This window comes from Zea mays, chromosome 3, assembly GCF_902167145.1.
Source record: "Zea mays cultivar B73 chromosome 3, Zm-B73-REFERENCE-NAM-5.0, whole genome shotgun sequence".
Classification (NCBI taxonomy): Eukaryota; Viridiplantae; Streptophyta; class Magnoliopsida; order Poales; family Poaceae; genus Zea; species Zea mays.
The window spans coordinates 166,875,748-166,902,571 of NC_050098.1; positions in this window are offsets into that span (position 1 = coordinate 166,875,748).

Here is a 26,824-nt window from a genome sequence, read left to right on the forward strand (position 1 = left end):
AATCCATTTAATTTTTATTTTTGTTTCATGCTAAGATTAGCAAAAAGACTAAGCAAGTTATCATCATCATCACTAGAACTACCCTCATCACTAGATGTAGTATACTTGTGGGTGGTTCTAGCTTGTACCTTCTTTTTCTTGCCGTCCTTTGCCATAAGACACTTATGGCCGACGTTGGGGAAGAGAAGGCCTTTATTGACGGCGATGTTGGCAGCGTCCTCGTCGGAGGAGTCGGTGGAGCTCATGTTGGAGTCCCATTCCTGACATACGTGGGCATCGTCGCCCTTCTTCTTGTAATATCTCTTCTTCTCCTTCCTCTTTCCCTTCTTGTCGTCGCCCCTGTCACTGTCACTAGATAAAGGACATTTAGCAATAAAGTGACCGGGCTTACCACACTTGTAGCACACTTTCTTGGAGCGAGGTTTGTAATCCTTCCCCCTCCGTTGCTTGAGGATTTGATGGAAGCTCTTGATGATGAGCGCTATCTCCTCGTTGTCGAGCTTGGAGGCGTCGATGGGGAGTCTACTTGATGTAGACTCTTCTTTCTCCTCCGTTGCCTTGAATGCAACGGGTTGCACCTCGGGTGTGGAGGCGTCGCCTTGCTCGACGATTTGTTTGGAGCCTTTGATCATCAACTCAAAGCTCACAAACTTTCCTATTACTTCCTCGGGAGACATTAGCTTATATCTAGGATCACCACGAATTAATTGAACTTGTGTAGGATTGTGAAAAACGAGTGATCTTAGAATAACCTTGACCATTTCATGGTCATCCCACTTGGTGCTCCCGAGGTTGCGCACTTGGTTGACCAAGGTCTTGAGCCGGTTGTACATGGCTTGTGGCTCCTCTCCTTGGTTGAGGATGAATCGACCGAGCTCCCCCTCGATCGTCTCCCACTTGGTGATCTTGGTCACCTCATCTCCTTCGTGCACGGTCTTTAGTACGTCCCAAATCTCTTTAGCACTTTTCAACCCTTGCACCTTATTATACTCCTCTTGACATAGAGAGGCGAGGAGTATAGTAGTGGCTTGGGAGTCAAAGTGCCGGATTTGGGCAACTTCATCCAAATCATATCCTTCATCCCCTACGGATGGTATCCTGTGCTCCAAACTCAACAATATCCCAAATGCTAGCGTGGAGTGAGGTTAGATGGTGCCTCATTTTATCACTCCACATACAATAATCTTCACCATAAAAAACCGGTGGTTTGCCTAATGGGACGGAAAGTAATGGAGTGCATTTGGAAATCCGGGGATAGCGTAGGGGGATCTTACTAAACTTCTTGTGCTCATGGCGCTTAGAAGTGACGGACGACGCATCGGAGCTAGAGGTGGATGGCGACAAAGAGTCGGTCTCATAGTAGACCACCTTCTTCATCTTCTTTTTCTTGTTGCCACTCCGATGCGACTTGTAAGAAGGTGATTCCTCCTTTAGCTTGTTGCCGGACTCCTTTGATGGAGCCTTCCCGTGGCTTGTGGCGGGTTTGTCATCGGTCACGATCTCCCTCTTGGTGTGATCTCCCGACATCACTTTGAGTGGTTAGACTCTAATGAAGTACCGAGCTCTGATACCAATTGAAAGTCGCCTAGAGGGGGGTGGATAGGCGGAAACTGAAATTCACAAACTTTAAGCACAACTACAAGTCGGGGTTAGCGTTAGAATGAAAGTTAAGTCCGGGTGAGAGGGGAAAACAAATCAACCAAGAAAATAATGCGGATGACACAGTGATTTGTTTTACCGAGGCTCGGTTCCAAAGAACCTAGTCCCCATTGAGGTGGTCACAAAGACCGAGTCTCTTTCAACCCTTTCCCTCTCTCAAACGGTCACTTAGACCGAGTGAGCTTCCTTCCTTGATTTCCTAGGTCACTTAGACCTCGCAAGAACCACCACACAATTGGTGTCTCTTGCTTCACTTACAAGGTTTTGAGAGTAAGAATGAGAGAGAGAAGAAAGCCAACCAAGCAACAAGAGCAACAAAAGAACACAAGTCGATCTTCTCACAAGTCCTAAATACTAGAGTTGAATTGTGGACTTTGATTTGATCGGAGGCTTTGATTTGTGTCTTAGAGTGTTGTGTATTGCTCTTGAATTGAATGAGGAGTAGTGAATGCTTGGATGGTTGGAGTGGAGGTGGTTGGGGTGTATTTATAGCCCCAACCACCAATTCAACCGTTGGGGAAAGGCTGCTGTCGATGGGCGCACCGGACAGTCCGGTGCGGCACCGGACACTGTCCGGTGCGCCAGCCACGTCACCCAACCGTTAGGGTTCTGATGGTTTTGACCGTTGGAGCTCTGACATCTTGGGGCACCGGACAGTCCGGTGCCACACTGGACATCCACTGTTCACTGTCCGGTGCACCCTCTGGCGCTTGCTTTGACTCTGCGCAAACTATCCGCACACTGTTCACGTTGTCAGCCGACCGTTGGAGTCGACCGTTGCGCTGGCAGCCATTGCTCCGCTGGTGCACCGAACAGTCCGGTGCACACCGGACAGTCCTGGTGAATTATAGCGGAGCGCGGACCTCAGAAACCCGAAGGTGAAGAGTTCGAAGCCGATCCACCCTGGTGCACCGGACACTGTCCGGTGGTGCACCGAACAGTCCGGTGCACCAGACCAGGGTTCACATCAGTTTCTTTTGCTCCTTTCTTTCGAACCCTAACTTTGATCTTTTTATTGGTTTATGCTGAACCTTTGGCTCCTGTAGAATGTATAATCTAGAGCAAACTAGTTAGTCCAATATTTGTGTTAGGCAATTCAACCACCAAAATATTTATATGAAAAGGTTTGACCCTATTTTCCTTTCACTAGGTTCGTAGATACCTTTCGGCCATGTCATCTTGCAGTCGGCCCCCTGCATTTTCTAGAAACTAACCCGCGGTCCAGAGCGAGTGCGTCCTGAGTCTAGGGACAATCTTCTGTGTTAGCCCCTATCTTTTATAGAAATTGAGGCACAGTTTAGGAATTAAATAAAACAGGGAAAAAAGATCTAGAAATTGATTTTGAGTATAAAAACTAGTGGTAATTAAAAGTCGCCTAGAGGGGGGGTGAATAGGCGGAATCTGAAATTATAAACTTAAGCACACACTACAAGCTGGGGTTATCGTTAGAAATAAAATCGAGTCCGAAAGAGAGGGTGAAAACAAATCACAAGCAAAATAGCGAGAGTGACACGGTGAGTTGTTTTACCGAGGTTCGGCCCTTGAAGGCCTAGTCCTCGTTGAGGTGGTCACAAAGACCGGGTCTCTTTCAACCCTTTCCCTCTCTCTCAAACGGTCACCTAGACCGAGTGAGCTTTTCCCTTCAATCAAATGGGTCACTTAGACCACTACAAGGACCACCACAACTTGGTGTCTCTTGTTTTGATTACAAGTTGCTTGAGAACAAGAAAGGAGGAAGAAGAAAAGCGCTCCAAGCGCAAGAGCTCAAAAGAACACGACAAAACTCTCTCTTCTAGTCACTAATTGCTTTGAGTGGAATTGGGACTTGGAGAGGCTTTGATTCAATCTAATTGTGTCTTGTATTGAATGCACTAGCTCTTGTATTGAATGTGTTGGCTGAAAACTTGGATGCCTTGAAGTGTGGTGGTTGGGGGTATTTATAGCCCCACCCACCAAAATGGCCGTTGGGGAGGCTGTCTGTCGACGGGCGCACCGGACAGTCTGGTGCGCCTGCCACGTCACCTAACCATTAGGGTTCGACCGTTGGAGCTTTTGATAGCTGGGCCACCGGACATGTCCTGTTCACTGTCTGGTGCGCCTTCTGGCGCCTGCTCTGACTCTACGCGCGCAGTTCGCACTGTTCACTGTTCACTTTTGCAGTCGACCGTTGGCGCAGTAGCCGTTACTCCCGCTGGCTCACCGGACAGTCCGGTGCTACACCGGACAGTCCGGTGAATTATAGCGGAGAGCATTTTCTAGAAACCCGAAGGTGGCAAGTTTGGAGTTGATCTCCCTGGTGCACCGAACACTGTCCGGTGGCACACCGGACAGTCCGGTGCGCCAGACCAGGGCAGCCTTCGGTTTTCTTTGCTCCTTTGATTTGAACCCTTTCTTTTAACTTTGTATTGGTTTGTTGTGAACCTTTGGCACCTATAGAACATATATTCTAGAGTAAACTAGTTAGTCCAATTGTTTGTGTTGGGCAATTCAACCACCAAAATCATTTAGGAAAAGGTTTGACCCTATTTCCCTTTCAATCTCCCCCTTTTTGGTGATTGGTGCCAACACAAACCAAAGCAAATATAAAAGTGCAGAATTGAACTAGTTTACGTATGGTAAGTGCAAAGGTTGCTTGGAATGAAACCAATATATTATTTCTAATAGACATGCATGGATTGTTTTCTTCTTATTTAAAATTTTGGACCACGCTTGCACCACTAGTTTTGTTTTTGCAAATCCTTTGTAAAATTCTTTTCAAAATCTTTTTACAAATAGTCAAAGGTATATGAATGAGATTGAAAGAAGCATTTTCAAGATTTGAAATTTTCTCCCCTTGAAATTTTTCTCCCCCTGTTTCAAATGCTTTTCCTTTGACTTAAACAAAACTCCCCCTCAATGAAATTCTCCTCTTAGTGTTCAAGAGGGTTTTAGATACTAATTTTGAAAGGGGTTGTACCAATTTGAAATATATCAAAGATACAGTACCAATTGAAAACTTCTTTAAAAACTTTTGAAATTGGTGGTGGCGCGGTCCTTTTGCTTTGGGCTAATACTTTCTCCCCCTTTGGCATGAATCGCCAAAAACGGATACTTGTGAGTGAGATATGAGCCCTTTAACTTTCTCCCCAATGGCAACCAAATAAATATGAGTGAAGATTATACCAATAGAGAGATATGCGGAATACCAGCAAAGAGTAAATAATACCGATGGAGTTGAGTGGAAACGTCGTCTTTGCCGAATACTCCATTTCCCTTTCAATTCTATGACTAAGCATAAGATTACACTTGAAAACACATTAGTCATAGACATAAAAGAGAGATGATCAAAGGTATATAAATGAGCTATGTGTGCAAAGTATCAATCAAAGTTCCGAGAATCAAGAATGTTTAGCTCATTCCTAAGTTTGGTAAAGGTTTTCTCATCTAATGGTTTGGTAAAGATATCGGCTAATTGATCTTTGGTGTTAATATAGGCTATCTCGATACCCCCCTTTGTTGGTGATCTCTCAAAAAGTGATACCGAATGGCTATGTGCTTAGTGCGGCTGTGTTCAACGGGATTATCCGCCATGCGGATTGCACTCTCATTATCACATAAGAGAGGGACTTTGCTAAATTTGTAGCCATAGTCCCTGAGGGGTTTCCTCATCCAAAGCAATTGCGCGCAACAATGACCTGCGACAATATACTCGTCTTCGGCGGTAGAAAGAGCTACTAAGTTTTGTTTCTTTGAAGCCCAAGACACCAGGGATCTCCCTAGAAACTGACAAGTCCCTGATGTGCTCTTCCTATCAATTTTACACCCTGCCCAATCAGCATCTGAATATCCTAATAAATCAAAAGAGGATCCCTTGGGGTACCAAAGACCAAACTTAGGTGTATAAACTAAATATCTCAAGATTCTCTTCACGGCCCTAAGGTGAACTTCCTTAGGATCGGCTTGGAACCTTGCACACATGCATACAGAAAGCATAATATCCAGTCAAGATGCACATAAATAGAGTAAAGATCCTATCATCGACTAGATATACCTTTTGATCTACGGATTTACCTCTCATGTCGAGGTCGAGATGCCCATTGGTTCCCATGGGTGTCTTGATGGGCTTGGCATCCTTCATTCCAAACTTGGTGAGTATGTCTTGAATGTACTTCGTTTGGCTGATGAAGGTGCCCTCTTGGAGTTGCTTCACTTGAAATCCTAAGAAATACTTCAACTCCCCCATCATAGACATCTCGAATTTTTGTACCATGATCCTACTAAACTCTTCACAAGTAGATTTGTTAGTAGACCCAAATATGATATCATCAACATAAATTTGGCATACAAACAAATCATTTGCAATAGTTTTAGTAAAAAGAGTAGGATCGACCTTGCCGACTTTGAAGTCATTAGTGATAAGAAAATCTCTTAGGCATTCATACCATGCTCTTGGGGCTTGCTTGAGCCCATAAAGCGCCTTAGAGAGATTGTAAATATGGTTAGGGTACTTACTATCTTCAAAGCCGGGAGGTTGCTCAACATATACCTCTTCCTTGATTGGTCCATTGAGGAAGGCACTCTTCACGTCCATTTGATAGAGCTTAAAGCCATGGTAAGTAGCATAGGCAAGTAATATACGAATTGACTCAAGCCTAGCTACGGGTGCATAGGTTTCACCAAAATCCAAACCTTCGACTTGTGAATAACCCTTGGCCACAAGTCGTGCTTTGTTCCTTGTCACCACACCATGCTCATCTTGCTTGTTGCGGAACACCCACTTGGTTCCTACAACATTTTGGTTAGGACGTGGAACTAAGTGCCATACCTCATTCCTCGTGAAGTTGTTGAGCTCCTCTTGCATCGCCAGCACGCAATCCGAATCTTTAAGTGCATCCTCTACCCTGTGTGGCTCAATAGAGGAAACAAAAGAGTAATGTTCACAAAAATGAGCAACTCGAGATCGAGTGGTTACCCCCTTATGAATATCGCCGAGGATGGTGTTCACGGGGTGATCTCTTCGAATTGCTTGGTGGACTCTTGGGTGTGGCGGTCTTGGACCCTCATCATCTTCCTTGTCTTGATCATTAGCATCTCCCCCTTGATCATGGTCCTCCTCTTGAGTTGGCTCCTCTTGATCTTCATTTTCATCATCTTGAGCTTGATCCTTATCAGGGGTCGGTGGAGATGCTTGTATGGAAGATGTTGGTTGATCTTGTGCTTATGGAGGCTCTTCGGATTCCTTAGGGCACACATCCCCAATGGACATGTTCCTTAGCGCGACGCACAGAGCCTCTTCATCATCTAGCTCATCAAGATCAACTTGCTCCACTTGAGAGCCATTAGTCTCATCAAACACAATGTCACAAGAAACTTCAACTAGTCCAGTGGACTTGTTAAAGACTCTATATGCCCTTGTGTTTGAATCATAACCAAGTAAAAAGCCTTCTACAACCTTAGGAGCAAATTTAGATTTTCTACCTCTTTTAACAAGTATAAAACATTTGCTACCAAAGACTCTAAAATATGAAACATTAGGCTTTTTACCGGTGAGGAGTTCATATGATGTCTTCTTGAGGATTCGGTGAAGGTAGAGTCGGTTGATGGTGTAGCAAGCAGTGTTGATTGCTTCCGCCCAAAACCGATCCGAAGTCTTGTACTCATCAAGCATGGTTCTCGCCATGTCAAGTAGAGTTCTATTCTTCCTCTCCACTACACCATTTTGTTATGGTGTGTAGGGAGAAGAGAACTCATTCTTGATGCCCTCCTCCTCAAGGAAGCCTTCTATTTGTGAGTTCTTGAACTCCGTCCCATTGTCGCTTCTAATCTTTTTATCCTTAAGCCGAACTCATTTTGAGCCTGTCTCAAGAATCCCTTTAAGGTCTCTTGGGTTTGTGATTTTTCCTGCAAAAAGAACACCCAAGTGAAGCGAGAATAATCATCCACAATAACTAGACAATACTTACTCCCGCCAATGCTTATGTAAGCTATCGGGCCGAATAGATCCATGTGGAGCAGCTCAAGCGGCCTGTCAGTCGTCATGATGTTCTTGTGTGGATGATGAACACCAACTTGCTTCCCTGCTTGACATGCGCTTCAAATCCTGTCTTTCTCAAAATAAACATTTGTTAATCCCAAATGTGTTCTCCCTTTAGAAGCTTGTGAAGATTCTTCATCCCAACGTGGGCTGGTCGGCGATGCTAGAGCCAACCCATATTAGTATTAGCAATTAAGCAAGTGTCAAGTTTAGCTCTATTAAAATCAACTAAGTATAGCTGACCCTCTAACACTCCCTTAAATGCTATTGAATCATCACTTCTTCTAAAGACAGTAACACCTACATCCGTAAAAAGACAATTGTTGCCCATTTTGCATAACTGAGAAACAGAAAGCAAGTTATAATCTAAAGAATCTACAAGAAAAACATTGGAAATAGAATGGTCAGGTGATATAGCAATTTTACCAAGTCCTTTGACCAAACCTTGATTTCCATCCCCGAATGTGATAGCTCTTTGGGGATCATGGTTTTTCTCATAGGAGGAGAACATCCTTTTCTCTCCAGTCATGTGGTTTGTGCACCCGCTATCAATGATCCAACTTGAGCCCCCGGATGCATAAACCTACAAAACAAGTTTAGGTCTTGTTCTTAGGTACCCAAACGGTCTTGGGTCCTTTGACATTAGAAACAAGCACCTTGGGTACCCAAACACAAGTCTTTGACCCCTTGTGTTTGGCCCCAATGTATTTGGCAACTACTTTGCCTGATTTGTTAGTTAAAACATATGATGCATCAAAAGTCTTAAAAGAAATAATTGGCTCATTTGATGCAATGGGAGTTTTCTTCTTAGGCAATTTAGCATGAGTGGATTGCTTAGAACTAGATGCCTCACTCTTATACATAAAAGCATGATGAGGGCCAGAGTGAGATTTCCTAGAATGAATTCTCCTAATTTTGTGTTCGGGATAACCAGCAGGATATAAAATGTAACCCTCGTTATCCTGAACCATGGGAAATTTGCCCTTAACAAAGTTGGACAATTTCTTAGGGGCATTAAGTTTAACATTGCCTCCCTGTTGGAAGCCAATGCCATCCTTAATGGCTAGGCGTCTCCCACTATAGAGCATGCTTGTAGCAAATTTAAAATTCTCATTTTCTAAGCCATGCTCATTAATTTTAGCACTAAGTTGAGCTATGTGATCATTTTGTTGTTTAATTAAAGCTAGGTGATCATGAATAACATCAACATTAATGCCTCTACATCTAGTGCAAATAGTAACATGCTCAACGGTAGATGTAGAGGGTTTGCAAACATTTAATTCATCAATCTTAGCATGTAGCATAGCATTTTCATTTCTAAGATTGGAAATAGAAATATTGCAAACATTTAAATCCTTAGCCTTAGCAATTAATTTTTCATTCTCATTCCTAAGGCAAGAAAGTGATTCATTCAACTTGTCAATTTTAGCAATCAAACTAGCATTATCATTCTTAAGTTTGACAAGAGAATCATCACAAACATCTAACTTCTCAACCTTAGCAATTAATTTGGCATTTTCAATTTTAAGGTTAGAAATAGTGTCATGGCAAGTGCTAAGCTCACTAGTCAATTTTTCACATTTTTCTAACTCCTGAGCATAAGCATTTTTAACCTTAACATGCTTTTTGTTTTCATTAATAAGGAAGTCCTCTTGGCTATCCAAGAGTTCATGCTTCTCATGAATAGCACTAATTAATTCATTCAATTTTTCCTTTTATTGCATGTTTAGGTTGGCAAAAAGAGCAAACAAATTTTCTTCATTATCACTAGAGTTGTCCTCATCACTAGATGTTGCATATTTAGTGGAGGCTCTAGATTTTACCTTCTTTTTGTCGTCCTTTGCCATGATGGCACTTGTGGCCGACGTTGGGGAAGAGGAGACCCTTGTTGACGGTGATGTTGGCGGCGTTCTCGTCGGAGGAAGAGTCAGTGGAGCTCTCGTCGGACTCCCACTCCCGGCATACATGGGCATCGCCGCCCTTCTTCTTGTAGTATCTCTTCTCCTTCTTCTTCCCCCTCTTGTCGTTGCCCCTGTCACTGTAACTAGAAATAGGACATTTTGCTATAAAGTGACCGGGCTTACCACACTTGTAGCAAACCTTCTTGGAGCGGGATTTGTAGTCCTTCCCCCTCCTTTGCTTGAGGATTTGGCGGAAGCTCTTGATGATGAGTGCCATCTCCTCGTTGTCGAGCTTGGAGGCGTCGATGGGGAGTCTACTTGATGTATACTCTTCTTTCTTCTCCTCCATCGCCTTGAATGCGACGGGTTGCACCTCGAGTGTGCAGGAGGCGCCCCGCTCGATGATTTGCTTGGAGCCTTTGATCATCAATTCAAAGCTCACAAATTTTCCTATAACCTCCTCGGGAGACATTAGCTTGTACCTAGGATCACCACGAATTAATTGAACTTGAGTAGGATTAAGAAAGACAAGTGATCTTAGAATAACCTTGACCATCTCATGGTCATTCCATTTTGTGCTCCCGAGGTTGCGCACTTGATTCACCAAGGTCTTGAGCCGGTTGTACATGGCTTGTGGCTCCTCTCCTTGGTTGAGCATGAATCGACCGAGCTCCCCCTCGATCGTCTCCCGCTTGGTGATCTTGGTCACCTCATCTCCTTCGTGCGCGGTCCTGAGCACGTCCCAAATCTCCTTGGAACTCTTCAACCCTTGCACCTTATTATACTCCTCTCGACTTAGAGAGGTGAGGAGTATAGTAGTTGCTTGGGAATTGAGATGCCGGATTTAGGCGACCTCGTCCGCATCATAATCTTCATCCCCTACGGATGGTTCCTGTGCTCCAAATTCAACAATGTCCCATATGCTTTTGTGGAGTGAGGTTAGGTGATATTTCATCATTTCACTCCACCTAGAATAATCTTCACCGTCAAACATCGGTGGTTTGCCTAATGGAACGGAAAGTAATGGAGTATGTTTGTAAATGCGAGGGTAGCGTAAGGGGATCTTACTAAACTTCTTGCGCTCATAACGCTTAGAAGTGACGGACGGCGCGTCAGAGCCGGAGGTAGATGGTGACGAAGAGTCGGTCTCGTATTAGACCACCTTCTTCATCTTCTTTTTCTTGTTGCCGCTCTGATGCGACTTGGTGTGTGAAGGGGATCCCTTCCCCTTGTTACTGGACTCTCCCGATGGAGTCTTCCCGTGGCTTGTGGCGGGCTTCTCGCCGGTCATGACCTCCTTCTTGGCGTGATCTCCTGACATCACTTTGAGCGGTTAAGCTCTAATGAAGTACCGGGCTCTGATACCAATTGTAAAGTCGCCTAGAGGGGGGTGAATAGGTGGAATTTGAAAATTATAAACTTAAGCATACACTACAAGCCGGGGTTAGCGTTAGAAATAAAATCGAGTCCAAAAGAGAGGGTGAAAACAATTCACAAGCAAAATAGCGAGTAGTGACACGGTGATTTGTTTTACCGAGGTTCGGCCCGCGAAGGCCTAGTCCCTGTTGAGGTGGTCACAAAGACCGGGTCTCTTTCAACCCTTTTCCTCTCTCAAATGGTCACCTAGACTGAGTGAGCTTTTTCCCTTCAATCAAATGGGTCACTTAGACCACTACAAGGACCACCACAACTTGGTGTCTCTTGTTTTGATTACAAGTTGCTTGAGAACAAGAAAGGAGGAAGAAGAAAAGCGATCCAAGCGCAAGAGCTCAAAAGAACACGACAAAACTCTCTCTTCTAGTCACTAATTGCTTTGAGTGGAATTGGGACTTGGAGAGGCTTTGATTCAATCTAATTGTGTCTTGTATTGAATGCACTAGCTCTTGTATTGAATGTGTTGGCTGAGAACTTGGATGCCTTGAAGTGTGGTGGTTGGGGTTATTTATAGCCCCACCCACCAAAATGGTCGTTGGGGAGGCTGTCTGTCGACGGGCGCACCGGACAGTCCGGTGCGCCACCGGAGACTGTCCGGTGCGCCTAGCCACGTCACCCTACCGTTAGGGTTCGACCGTTGGAGCTTCTGACAGCTGGGCCACCGGACAGTCTGGTGGTACACCGGACAGGTCCTGTTCACTGTCCGGTGTGCCTTCTGGCGCCTGCTCTGACTCTACACGCGCAGTTCGCACTGTTCACTATTCACTTTCGCAGTTGACCATTGGCGCATTAGCCGTTACTCCCGCTGGCTCACCGGACAGTCCGGTGCTACACCGGACAGTCCGGTGAATTATAGCAGAGAGCATTTTCCTAGAAACCCGAAGGTGGCAAGTTCGGAGTTGATCTCCCTGGTGCACCGGACACTGTCCGGTGCGCCAGACCAGGGCAGCCTTCGGTTTTCTTTGCTCATTTGATTTGAACCCTTTATTTTAACTTTGTATTGGTTTGTTGTGAACCTTTGGCACCTTTAGAACATATATTCTAGAGCAAACTAGTTAGTCCAATTGTTTGTGTTGGGCAATTCAACCACCAAAATCATTTAGGAAAAGGTTTGACCCTATTTCCCTTTCAGTAATACTTATATAATTAATAGAAAATGCATATGAAGTCCAAATCAATCCATTCCAATTTCTATAATTTTATAATATTATTGTTTATCAATTAGTACCACTGTTTTGACATAAAAGTCACATTAAAATTTATATCCTATTTAATTTTGTACAAAACACATAGAATCCTCAGAAAAACATAACCCCTTCGTTTTAATTCTGAATTGACTCGTTCCAGTTGCGTTAGTCTCGTATAAATATTTACTATGCAATATCAACATTTATTATACCATGCCTTGTTCTTTTATAATTAGATCTTCATTTAACTTATGTTGGTTAGTCTCATTAAACTACTTATCATTATAATCTACTAGAATATGATCTATGGATAATTTATGACTTAGAATAAAGTTGAGATAATTAATTATAGAATATTCTCTCATATGGGGTATCCTAACCAATTCATAATATAGTTTAATATTTTAATCTATATAAAATCATAACTCCTTAACCGTAACTCCAATTTTAGTGGTTCTCGTTCCCCTATCTCGTTACGACGCGTAGATCATTATTATTCAGTTTGTACTTATGTATGGTGTGATGTTAATTTTGTCTATACCATGTTTGTTTGTATTGCTACGACTAGCAGTGAGGTCACGAGGATCTGAAGAATCACCCTAGTACCTGGAATCTCAAGTGCCAGGCAAGTTGTGCCCTTGATCACTTTTGTTTACCCAATAATGTTCTTTATTATCACTATTCAGTGCATAGGTTTAATTTTGATGGGACCCAATAGGTCACCCTAGTCTGTTTATCCTGATTACCTTGTTTACCCCTAAATCACTTGGGTAGTTTTGCTATTGCTTTATATGGTTTTGGGATTAATATTTCATTATATCCATGTTCCAATTATTCTGTTATGTTATTTATGTTCATGTCAAGATCATTAATGTTAATTCGAACATGGAACTTAACTTGAGAAACACGTGCCACCACAAGGGTGGAACGGGACGCCCTTGGCTGTCTAATTAGGAATGCTAGTGGAAGACTACCTTACCTGAAAGGCGCAAGGGCAGTAGGGGAGTTGCATGCAAGGAGGTTCTCGGGTTGATTTTGCTGCAATGGCGGTCAGACGGGGGATTCTTGCAAGTGCTCTTCCCATAAACTGTAGCGGGTTTTCGGAAGCTAGTGGAACTTTGTAAAGGCCTCGTAGTGGATCCCTAGCCATTCACCTCGGTAGTGTCTAAGGGCCTGCAAACCCTAGGCGACATGGGATACACGACTTGTGGGTACAGGGTACAACCTCTGCAGAGTGTAAAACTGGTATACTAGCCTAGCTCACGGTCATGAGCAGCTCAGGACTCTCGCATGATTAAATATGGAACCTAAACTCAATTTGTCATTTGCATTTGCATGGGATTTATTAATAATTTTGTTCTATTATTATTTATTATGGTTTGGTATTTACTTACATTTAGTAACTGCTAATAAAACTTGACCAACTTATTAAAAGCAATGCTCAGCTTTAACCTCTATTGTTGATCAGCCTTACACATCCCATGAACTCCCACCTTTTGTGAGTTCATGCCACATTATTCCCCACAACTTGTTGAGCGATGAACATGTGTGAGCTCACCCTTGCTATCTCACACCCCCACAAGAGAAGTACAGGTGGTTCAAGAGGAGCCACACAACGAGGAGTTCGATTCGACCTAGGTGGCGTCTCCCAGTTGACTTTCTGGCGCCAAGGATGGATTTTAGTTTGATCTATATTTATATTTTATTTTGTAAGACTTCCTCTATGTAATAAGTACTCTGATTATGTTGTGGGGGACAGATATCCCCCGGGTCCACTAGAAGGCTAGAAGGCCTCGCGAAAGGCCTTGGGCCCATTGTTTTGCAAGGCCATCCCTTCGTGGGACAGGGGAAAAACTGCTGGCAGAGTGGGTTGACGTGGGAATGGATAGACTTGAGTCCAGGCGGCTCGTTGGATTTAAGCGATATCCACAGTTCTGATCCGATTCTCTCGCGCAACACCCTTGGAGGTTGAAACCAAATAAGGATAAGTCGGCAAGATTATGGGAAGATAAGTTCAGTCGGTTCACTATTACTTAGGGATATGTCATCATCATACCCACATGTAATGCCCCAACAGTCGATTATATAAGGCCTAGGGGGCACCCCATCAAAAAGTAGGTCATTCATCAGCCATCTACTCCATTCTCTAGCATCCTTCATACTAGAGAATTTCCCTGCAATCCACCACATAAAGATCCACACCAGGAAGTAGGGTATTACGCCTCTCCAAGCGGCCCGAACCTGTAGAAAATTGTCTATCGTCTCTCGTGCATCTAGCACGAACCATAGAGCTACAATCAACGACACCGTCCTACACGAAAGCACCTCGAGGGGTAACCCCGGGTGCATGGTCGGGTCCCAAACACCGATAACGCCAGGTAGGGGGTGTGTTGTTGATCCAAGCTAGCTCAATGGCCATCACTTTCTAGCAAAGATCGCTCTCCGCCCTAGATCCTGTGTTCTGCTTCAGGACCATCTCGTCTGTGGCAGATGAAGAAGGAATTCTACATCGCATAGCGGATCCACCGAAGTAGAAGCCTTCCCCAAAAATCTCCGAGAAAGCCGGAACGAGGCAGCAAATGGCGCAACCTCTAGCGCTCCAGACGAAGACCACCTCCTGCAAGTCAGGAGCCAAGAATTTATTTACCCAAAGAACCCCATTGTCCACCTCGTCCACTAGAAGAGTGGACACAGATTACGAGGAAAAAAAGAAGCAAGCGGGATAGAGGCCGCCCGAGTTGCTCTTCTGGTACCTTTGCCCTCAAAGAAGGACATAAAGAAGTTTGTCACCACAACAACTCCTTTCTACCCTGACGTCCTCTTCATCGAGGGAAGAGTGGAATCATCTCCCATCTCCGACGACGAGCCAACCGTGCCTGGGGAAGAACCTCCTAAGTGGGAAGCTCGTCGATGAAGGAACCGATGCCGGAATGTTCGGCGACATCATGAAGCTGGAGAACGAGACCCGGCACAGCCTGTATCCCAAGATGAGATCTTGGAGGTGGGAGAAACTCCTAATGAACGAGTCTTCAGGGAAAGGAGGAACTCTCGCCGATGTGATCGCCGGTAGGCTCAAGAGCAAGCTGAATAGGATGCGAGGCTACACTGAGAGAACCCACTCTTTACTGCGAAACCTGAACCCTAAAAACTTCGCCCTGTGCCATGAACACACCGAGTGAGGTCCGTGGAGTATTGGCTCGGATAGCCGATGGCCTCCCCCGGACTCCAGACGCTGAAGGCCTATCGATGCCTGCTCACTCGGGCGGCTAATCATCTTCTACCCCCCTCTCATCCTCCGAGTGATCTACGACACACCATCAACAGTCGGTGGGACGCACGGAGCTCCATCAACGCTTCACGCGAACGACGACATGAGAATGAGATACGACGCCGAGAGGAGTACGATCGGGATCATGGCGTTCCAGCACGGAGTCAGGCCACTAGAGTTGAGTCGGCAATGGCTTCAACTGGTGGCACTACCTGGGGACGGTTGAGACAACACATTGGTAACTCCCCTCCCCGAGACCGGCACCACGTGTGGAGTATCTGTGCTTACTCCGCGTCTCAGGGCCATTCAATGGCCCCCAAACTTTAAGGTTTCAAACATCGACAAATACGAGCCTAAGCAGGACCCGGGAGGTTGGTTGGTTGTCTATACAACCTGCTGTCTGGGCCGCTGGGGCAACTGAAGATGTGATGACTGCATACTTGCCCATCGTCCTCGGGCAAGATGCATTACAATGGCTACGACACCTACCGCGTCATTGCATCGACGATTGGAGCGACTTCAGTCAGTGTTTTATTGCCAACTTCTAATCCCTCTCCGACAAGCCAGGCTCAACCATGGGACCTCAAATCCATCAGGCGCCGAGGGGACGAAACGCTTCAATCGTACCTCAAAAGATTTCAGACCATGAGAAATCGCATCCCCGAGGTCGCTGAGGCAGTAGTGATTGAGGACTTCTACCGGGGATCCAATGACTCGGCCTTCGTCCGAGCCATACTGCAAAAGGCGCTGACCACCTCCGAGCAGCTATTCAGGGAAGCGGACCTCTACATCACTGCCGACAAACGGGCTCAGGACCTAATCGAGGGGGCGAAGCCTACTCCGTCTGCATCGCGGTGTGACGCAAACCAGCAAACCAACAAGCGTTGGGAGAAGAGGTCTCTCGTGAAGAGGTCCACGCCACTGGACCACCCGTCTCTCGTGCCCGAGGGGCACCCCACAGAGGCGAACGAACATTGGACGACATCCTCGATGCCCAGAGCCCGTACCACAAATATATGTGCCACACCCTTTGAAACTGCAGAGACTTCAAGCACTCCGTCGGGAATGGCCGACCCTTCGAACCTCTACCACCTCCCCCACCACGAGGAGGGCCCAGAGAACCTCGACAACCTCAACAGCAGGAAGGGGGAGGAGGTGGAGCATTCCTGTGCGTCGACATAGAGGTCAACGTCATCTTTAGAGGACATGGATCGCAAGAGAACAAAAGGCAACAGAAGCTCAACGATCGACAGATACTGGTGGCAACCACTAGTGCCCCTGCCCCCTATCGATGGTCAGAACACCCAATCACCTTTACTCGGGCGGATCAATGGCTCAACTTCGATCATTCGGGCAAGTACCCGCTCCTCGTCGATCCGATGATCCGAGAGAGCAGGGTAAAGAATGTATTAGTGGACGGTGGAAGCAGCATCAACGTCACCTTCCCCCGGACACACTTAGGCTTAGGAGTTGCACTCAAAGAACTCCATGAGTCAGACACTCCTTTCTTTGGCATTGTGCCGAACGAAGGAGAATACCCGCTTGGACACATCTACATGTTGTTACCTTTGGAACTCTGGAAAACTACAAAACCGAGTTCCTGAGGTTCGAAGTGGCAATCTTCGACTGCAGATACAATGCCATCATTGGCAGGCCAGGATTTGCGAAATTCATGACCATTCCGCACTATTCGTACATGATATTGAAGAAGCCAGGGCCACAAGGGATCATCACCGTACGTGCTGACTTTGAAGGCGATGCGGAATGTTTCTGAGTAGCCATCCAGGCGGCCCTCACTACCAAACCACCGATGACTTCCTCTACGCAGGCAAACTCAAAGCCTGAGGAAGACCTCGCGATACCAGTGAATGAAGCTTAAGCTGTGACCTCTATGCGGCCGACTAAGGAGATCAAAAGAATCAACCTTGGGTTCGCTGATGAACGCAAAACTGCCATCATCAGCTCCAGCCTGGACGACAAATAGGAAGGCGCGCTCGTCCAGTTAATGCAAGATAACCAAGACGTATCCGTATGGCAGCCTGCAGATATGCCGGGAGTCCCAAGAGAACTGGTCCGAGCACAAACTGAAGGTCTATCTCCAAGCAAGGACGATTCGACAAAACTGCGTCGTTTCACGCCTGACAAGAGAGAGGCTATCCGCGCCGAGCTAGCTCGCTTAGTCGCAGCAGTGTTCATTAGAGAAATACTGCATCCTGAGTGGCTAGCAAATCCTGTTCTTGTACTCAAAAAGATTAAAGTGGATTGGCGCATGTGCGTCGACTATACATGTAACACCCCTGGTGTTACTGCCACTAAAACTTGAGCATAACATCATGAGCATTAGCTTATCATGTGATTGTTACACTTAGAATGCATCCACTAGGCAAAAATTTCAAATAAATTCTATTGATGTGACTAGTCATGGGTGAAACCCTAGGGTAGGGCACTTAACCCTAAACAAGGCTTAAGTGTGCCAACAAAGCCCAAATGAAAGAAAACTTCAAAACTCCTTAGAAATGATCATAAGATATCATACTTAATGGACTTAGGTAGCACCAAAACCCTAAAGTGTAAAAATTCTAGAAAGACCCCTGGAAAACCCTAAATAGGAACCCTAGGGGGCTAAGTGTAAAATTAGTGCACTTTTGGACCCTAGTGCAAAAGCCAAGGTATTTAGGCATCTCAAATCATATGGTTCACACCTTTGTGGATTAACAAATCAAATTATGGAAATTGGACTTATTTGTAAAATGGGCAACCCATAAACTATATGTTACTAAGTCTGAATTCAGTGTAAAGGGGTCAACTTTAGAGATTTATATCTCCCAATTCATAAAGAATTTACCCTAGGTCAACACATCAATATTATAGAGCTATTAAAGGGGTATAACTTTGTTTAAGTCATCAAACACAAGTGTTATGTAAAAGTTGGAGTTAAATGGACTCAACGTTGGGCTGTCAGTCAGCTCAAGATCTGAAATCTTACTGGCAGTAGCTTAGGGTAAACTTTGGAGCTCTGTTGAAGAAAATCCAGTGAGTGTTTGAGTCTGACCACTATAGCAAGATGGAAGCTAGATTATAGGGCTACAACTTGGTTACTGAGAGATTAGCAAGTTCTCACGCAGAAATTGGAGTTATGGGTCCTGCAAGTTGATCGGACAGAGGCTCTGAATTGGAGTTCTCATGGTACAGTGAACTGAAGAAGATCTTTAGATACATCTCCCCTCGCCGCCGGTCACCGTCGCGTCATGATCCGCATCATCGCTACGTTTCGTGCCCTCTAGTATGGAGATAATCACGGCCGCGTAAAGATATTGGCGCCAGATAAACTCAGACCCGATCGACGAGGAGTTTGCCGCGCCCACTTGGATTGCGGTCGGCCGAATTGGTCCTCGCCGGCGTTGGCCACTTACCGACCATGCGCCACGTGCCCGAGCGTCTTACCACGTTGCAGTGGGTCACGTTAAGCATATCCGGTGATCACCGATGAGCTTGCCACGGTGAAAGCCACTAATCGTTTGCGCCAGTACACCCTATTCTCTCCGACCGCCACCGTGCCATCCCCGATTCACAACCCACCGCCCCCAGAGCCAATAAATTGAGCACACCCTCGGCTCCGTTAGGTATTCAAGCATCCAATCCACCTGCTCGTGCCTTCAATTACTCACAAGAGCCCACGAATTTCTTAGTTCCCCCAAATCTGTTTTCCGCCACCGTGAAAGAGTCCTCGCCGTGGCTAGCTTGTTCCAAGTCTGTTCATGCTCTCTGCTCTCCCGTTTCAGCATCCTTAGGTTCTCCTAATGCTCCTCGACCCATTCGATTGAGCTAGACTGCCCTAGATCACCAGGAATATTTCTGTTCATCCGTTGTCTGCGCTGTCTCCGTGGATAGGGTGATTTAGAGCTCGAGCTATGCAATTGATCAAGGGGAAACACTCATTAGGTGTTGAATTAGGTCTTAGCCAAGTTAGGGCACCAGTCATTGCTTATCTTAGCCGGTACGTGTTCACCGGAGCTCAGTTCTTCGTCGTGCGACGTCGTGGACCTCGGGTTGTGAAGAATTAGAACTTGGAGGGCTTCGATGTAAATGTCAGCGACTGAAGTAAATAGTGCGCAGGACTCTTCCCTAGTTATTCAAAAATCTAATGGCCCCGGTGCAAAATCGACCCCGCGAGCGTGGGCGCGGGCGCGCGCGGATTCTCCCCTTCTGCAGACCGGTTGGGCTGAATTCAGCCCAACAATATTCATTTTTTTTCCTTTTTCTTTTTCTACCAAGATTAGAGAATTTCTAGAAAATTATAGAAAAATGCTAAAAATGCAAGACTAATTTTTCTAGGTTCCTAATTTTCTATAGTATTTAATAAAAATAGTAGTATGATTTTTAATCCCAATAGGGAATTATGGAGTTTTTAAAATAGCCAAAGTCTGAATTTTCCTGGAATTTTAGAAATTGTTTAATATCTCCAAAAATCACTTAACTTTTTAGATAATCTTTAAATATCATCTAGAAGCCTTGGGTAAAGTTTGACATGATTTGGACATTGTTTGATGCCTGAGCCCCAAAACCCTAAGCCTCCTAGTAGTGCATGCTCTTTGAACTACTGTTCTAACTTCAAAAACCCTAGTTCCCTGGAGTACCGTGAAGGGAAGTTGTACTCAAGATACAATTTGATAAACCATTTCTATTACTGCATTTTCATAAGCATTACATAAGCATTCATGATTATATGGTTCTATATAGAAAACGAGGAAGAAATAGAAGTTGAAGAAGCAAGAGCTACACCACCACCACCACCTGAAGAACCTCAGACCGAGAACTGCTTTTATTTTGACATGTGTGGAGCAGAGCCCGACTCACCTATAACACAAGGCAAGCCCCGATGCATTTACCACCTCCTTGCCGTTTTAAAATCTTTATCACCTTATTTGATGCATTAGGTGGTAGGAGTTGTGTGCTAAACAAATTGATGCATTTCCTTCCTTGAGAATTTGATTACCTATCCTTGATCCCCTATTTTATAAAATGGTTTTTCTTATGCTTAGTCTTGCTCTAGAAAAACAAAATGATTTGTTTCGACAAAAGATGATGCTTCAAGTGGGATGGAATGTTTTCAAAATAAAACTTGATGGTGGATCCATCATGGCCGTGATGGGTTCAACATCGGAAAAGATGTACCTCTGCCAGGTACCAAACTTTGGGTTTAAAATGATAAAGCTAAGACCGGGTGGGTGACTTGCACGAGAAGAGAGTCTCGGTGTAGTGTCTCCATCTGAGTCGATTAAGGACCTTGTCGATGTAGGCTTGATGATCAAGGACCCTTTCACTGGTCACATGCCTCATCATGGGTAGGCTTGGCCTCGGGCAGACTAATACCAGAATAAGATAACACGCAATGGGAGTGGAGAGATGGTGAGAGTAGCGTGTACCCTCTGTGGCAAGAGGCTGGACGGTGGTGTATCTGTGCTCTCGATTGGCATGAACCTGGTCTGGTCTTAAGAACCCCGGTGGCGAGTTGACATATGCAAGGGTTAAGTGCTACATATGTCGTGTGATTGGAGATCCTCAGCTGAGTATTAATCGATTTGGATCGCCGTTACTTCTCGGACATGAAGACTTGGTCACTGACCTACACGTAGCATTCCAGTGAACAAGAAGGGTTGATAAGAAAATGGCTAGTATAGGCCAAGTGCTTGAACTAAGGTAGAAAGAACTCTAGACACAGGTAATGACTTAACTTGCTAATGAAACCGGATTTTTAAGGATCCACTCTTAGTAAGCATTTTTGCAAACAGTGTCTTGATTATTGATTAAGCCTTACCTTGACTCCCTCAAAGCCAGCATATCCTTGAGAGTCTTTTATTTTGACGGGTAAGACTTGCGAAAGTACACTCCATACTCAGGGTTTTCAAAACCATGTTGTTGTAGGTGAGGAAGCAGCAAATTTTTGTTGCTTTTGTTCCAAGGTGGTGCCTAAGGAAGAAAACCAAGACTGAAGCCTCGGGAGGAAATGTCCTCCTTTAAAAAACTTTTACTGTTCTTCGGGAGGGGTTTTTGCCTCCCAGGGTTTGTAATATTATTACTTCCGCACTCTCATATATTACCGGTCTGTAATAATAATACTCTTTTTATACTTTAATATGAAATAAGTTGTTGTAACTGCTTTCGCATATTCGTTCCTCCAATGTGTTGTAATATCTGCGTGACGGGTAAAATGCTCTTGGGCAAAGAGAGGATTCAGATACCGAACTTGTCAAGTGGTTAAAAGCATCTACAGGGTTGTCCGAGGTCCGTTGGACAAGGACAACTGTAGGTGGGCCTAATGACTTAAGAGGTTCTGTCACAGCTGGTATCAGAGCGAAGCCCATCTCTTTAGATGTTATGAGGCATTTTCAAAAAGAATTTTCAAAGACTTATCTAAGAAAATTTCTTTCCTTCTTATCTAACTACCTTCTGAAGTATTTATATAAAAGACCGGATAGTTGAGTGTAATGTATAGAAGGTTGTGAATCAACTAAGGTTGATTCTGTAATTATGCATGCATCATGATAAAAATTATACTAATAAAAGTTTTCCCCCTTATGGAGATATGCCGCTGCGTACGAGAAAGACCGCACGCAAGTCCACTGGACCGATTGGTGTACCTCGGCACCAGCTGGCTCCAAAGCATGAGGATAGCAGCAACGGCAGCAATGATCCCATTGGAGATCTAGAAGCCCAGGTGGAGCAGCTTCGAACGGAGTTACGTCATAGAAACAGTGTGTGGGTCGAGGATGGTCATCGCATAAATGAGTTAAGAACTGACATCCGACATCTGCAAGACGAGCTTGCCGAATGAGATTTGGCACTCGAATGGGCTGTCAACTCACGTTCAATTGCATGGGCCAAGGAAGCCAAAGCTCGAGCCCATGTGGAGGAGCTTAGCACGGCCATCAACAACTTGCAGGTGTACTGCAATACATTACATGAGGAAGTTCATGAATTGTATTCTCGACTACACCCCGACATACCTGCCGACCCTGTCGGAATGGGAGCTGGACCTTCTGGAATAGCAGGTGAAGCCCTTTGTGGGGAACTGGACCTTTTCAGGCCCCCTCCTTCAATGAACCTGGCTGACGAACGATCCCCTACAACCGACAGCGAAGCTACTAAGGATGATAAATACTAATAGTAGTATAGTTTAGAAATAATGTAAGATAGGTAATGTGGTCATGTTGTACATTGAGTCTGTATCATTACATTTTGGTAATGTAAAATGATGGTATGTATCAACATGTGATATTTTTCAAATATTTCTTTGCTTCAGATGCCATCCAGAACTCTTGCACGTGACGGCGTGGGAACATCCCGTGGTCGAGAGGATACACCCAATCCACCACCGGTACCACCCACACTGGTCGAGGCTATCGCTGCCTTGGTCACCGCGACCGCTGACAACACCCACTTCCTCCGTGAAATGGCGGGACAACAACTTCAGCAACAAGGCGGGAGGGCTTATCCACAAGGACCCCGTGAAACTTCATACCTGGATTTCTCGAAAACCCATCCCCACTATTCGTCAAAGCTGAGGATCCTCTCAAAGCTGACGAATGGGTCCGGGTCATTGAGCAGAAGTTTGGACTCATCCGATGCACGGAGACCCAGAAGCAATTATTTGCGGCTCAGCAATTAAGCGGCCCTGCCAGCACCTAGTGGGGAAATTATGTGGCCATCCAGCCTGCCGGACATCAGGTCACATGGGATGAATTTAAATTGGCATTTCGTGAGCACTACATTCCAGAAGGCGTGCTCCATATGAAGCAAGAGGAATTCATGAGACTCAAGCAAGGAGGAGATACTGTTATGCAGTATCTCAACAAATTCAATCATTTGTCCCAATATGCAATTGATCTGGTCAACACTGACCTGAAAAAGAAGAACTGCTTCATGCGAGGCCTCAATGACCGGCTGCAACAAAAGATGGCCACTTGCCTCGACCTCTCCTACAACAGGGCTGTCAGCACCGCGCTGGCAGTTGAAGCTAAGCATGCAGGCCCTGGGAAGTCAAAGGGCTTTGGAGGTGACAGGTCCAACCAAGGGCCTGAAAAACGACAAAGGTTGGTGATCCGACCTTTCAATCAAAATCATTCTTCACCTCGTCCACCCTCCTACTCCTTCAAACAGCCTATGTTCATCCGCCCTGCCACTGCCCCCACCTCAACAATTCAGTCGAGTGCCCCTGTGTAACACCCTAAATCTATCGATTGAAAACAATCTAGTTTGAATTATTAGTTTTTAGTAGAAAGGAAACTATTTATGTTTTAAAATAATCAAATGGTGATATAAATAAGTCGAATAATTTTTAAATAGATAAAATTTTACAGAGTGTTTGAATGCATTCATGCCGAAGCATATGTTTTGTTTGATTCCATTTTCAAATCTAACTCTAGGATTTAATTTTGTGAAGAAAACTTTATTTTATAGAGTAATAATGAATTGTTAAAATAATATACATAGATTAATAATGTTCGTTTGTAGGTACTTCATTTAATTGTTTTCCTTTTCACGAAGCCCAAACTATTTAAATAATAGACTTTTGACTAAAATAATTTATTCTTTAAATTGGGTATTTTTATTTATAAAATACTATTTTTTTAAATTTATTATAATTTTTGAAATATTTATATATATTCACATTTAATTATTATAAAGGAATTTCAAAATTAAAAAAACAAAAAAAACACCAAACGTCGGACGCTCGTCCCAGCTTTTTTTTTCTTTTCTTTCAGCCTATTACGTGTGGGTCCGGAGCACATCACCTTCATCCGTTCACTTGGCTGTTCGTTCTTGCATTCGAACGCCGCCTGCTGCCTCGACACCGCGCTAGCTCGCCTGTAAGCTGTCTCCTCGCCTCCGTGCGCGTCTCCTCGCTTCTGTGGAGCACGCCAGTGTGCTTCGTCCTGTCCTCTGCTCTCCCGCACTCATGCGCTGCTAGTAACTGCCATACACCATTGATGCTCGCTAGTGCCGCTTGCCTCCTCTGCTCAGCTGTCGTGCTGCCTGTCCGTCTCCCACATTGCATTTACTGCTTCGCGCGTAATTATTGGTGGCTGGCGCAACCGTTCTTTCTCTCCGGCGTCCTCTCCTCTTCTTCCCCTCCCCTTCTCTCTCTTGCGCAGCCAGGGAACAACCCGCCCCAACGCCGCCAGGAGCCCACGCGCCAGGGCGCGACCTGGCCTTCCGCGCCCGAAGACCTTGCGCCCATCGCCGCCTAGCCGCGACGCGCCGACCCCGAGCAGCCCAGGCGCCCAGGTGCCCGACCGCGGCCATCCTGCGCGCGTTCCTCCGTCCGGCCATGTGCCCGCGCGCCAGGAGAAGCGCCCGACCGAGCAGAGCAACCCCCAACCGCGCAGCAGCCGACCGAACCGCGCAACCGAAGCCCGACCCCGCGCCGTCCATTTCATTTCTACGTTAATGGAGATTCACTGCTTCCGTTACTCTCTCCCCCACTTATTCTTCCTTGAAGACACGCCATTGATGGTGTTAATACCGACCGTTCCTCCTCAGCGACCCTCTCTCTCCCTCTCCTCCCTCTATAAATTGGAGCCGGACCTCTCTCCAAGCATCCCGAGCTCACTCCTGTTGCCCCTCACTCCTCGCCGACGAACAACCGTCTACCGTTCGTCGATAGCCGGAGTCGACGCCACCGCGCCCAGAACATGCCCACACCGTCGCTCTGCTCACGCGCACCCGCTGTCGAACCTCTGCTCGTGCCGTGCACAGCTCGCCGTCGTGAAGCTCATCGTCGGATCGTCCGCATCCGTACGTCGTCCGTCTTGGAGTCCGTGGAGCCCCGCCGGAGTTCGTGCTCACCATCCGCGTTCCCCGCCGGAGCTTCGTCGTCCACGCAGCACCCCGGCCAGGCGATCACGCTCGTTCCCTGCCCGCCGAACCACTCCCCCTCGTCGAGTTCATCCCTGCGCATGAACGAAATCACAAGGTTGAAGACAAACCCGAAATATTTATTTTCTAAATCATGTTTTGAATGTATTTATAGATCTTGTGATATGATTTAGAGATTTCGATATACACGTGTAACCAAAATCAAAACAGCGATAATATTTTAAATATGCGTATGATTTTATAGTTCTAAAAATGAACACGGTCACTATTCACTACCTCAGTGATTTTCATACTAGAAAACGTTTAGAGATTTGATTTTACTTTTGTGGGTGGAACGATAATTGTTAGTAGTATGTTAAGTATAAACTTATTTGCATGAAGAAATAGAAGAAAATACTGAGCCACGTATTTTCTAGTCAAATGAGGATGTAGATTTTACTATTCATAATAAATGAATTCATAAGTATGGCACTTAAGTACTTAGAATTAGTAAGACATTTATTGATGTCATAATAACCATGATTATGTTATTAAAAGTCTCATTTAGTAATTTACAATTACTTCTTAGAATATTAATGTTAAAGGAATTAAATAAACAATTTTTAGTATACGTATAAATTCTATTTAAAGAGAAAATCGAAAGAATAGAATTTTATTATGTTAAAATGACTTAATTAGACGCTCATACTTTTCTAATAAAGAAAATAATAGTTATGTCGATAAACATAGGTTTTTTACTAAAGAATTAGATAATTTGTTTCTAACTTTAAAATAACCTTTTTAATAGTTATCATATTTAACAAGATTCATTATAGATGTTTAAGTATAGCCGTATTAAATAGAAACTTAAAAGTAATAGGTCATATAACTTTTCTAATAATTATATAATGGCTTAATTAAGTGCTCACATCGTCATAACTAAAACAATAGTTAATAACATACCAATGAATATAATATTCATTTTAAATATCTAGGTCATATGTTTCTAAACTAAATGTAAAAATAAATAATAGAGTAATTATGTCCTCTCATAACCTAGTTAATTAGATTTATATTTGTTTACAGCTGGTTATATAGGCTTAATTAATCATTTAATCAAAATTAGTTCATATTATTTATATATGTGTCACTTAGTTTTTCCTAAAGAATAAACTAAGGAAATTAGTGTTCATGTTCTTTAATAATAATGTTAGTTTGTATATTGTTTTGTATATAGCTTTCTTAATAAAATATAGGACATGTACTTTCTAATAAAAATAAAATATAATTATTGTTCATTGTCTTTTACATAAAAGTTCATTAAAGCATATATCATAACTTTTCATAAATAGGTGTTTAATAATAATGATCTTTTCACATAAAACCTATTTAGACTTATATCATAATTTGTCATAAGTGATTGGTTAATAATATTTATAATATGCTCCATAATTAATAACGCGTTTCGTAGCCCATTAACATTAGATATAACATATATCTTTTG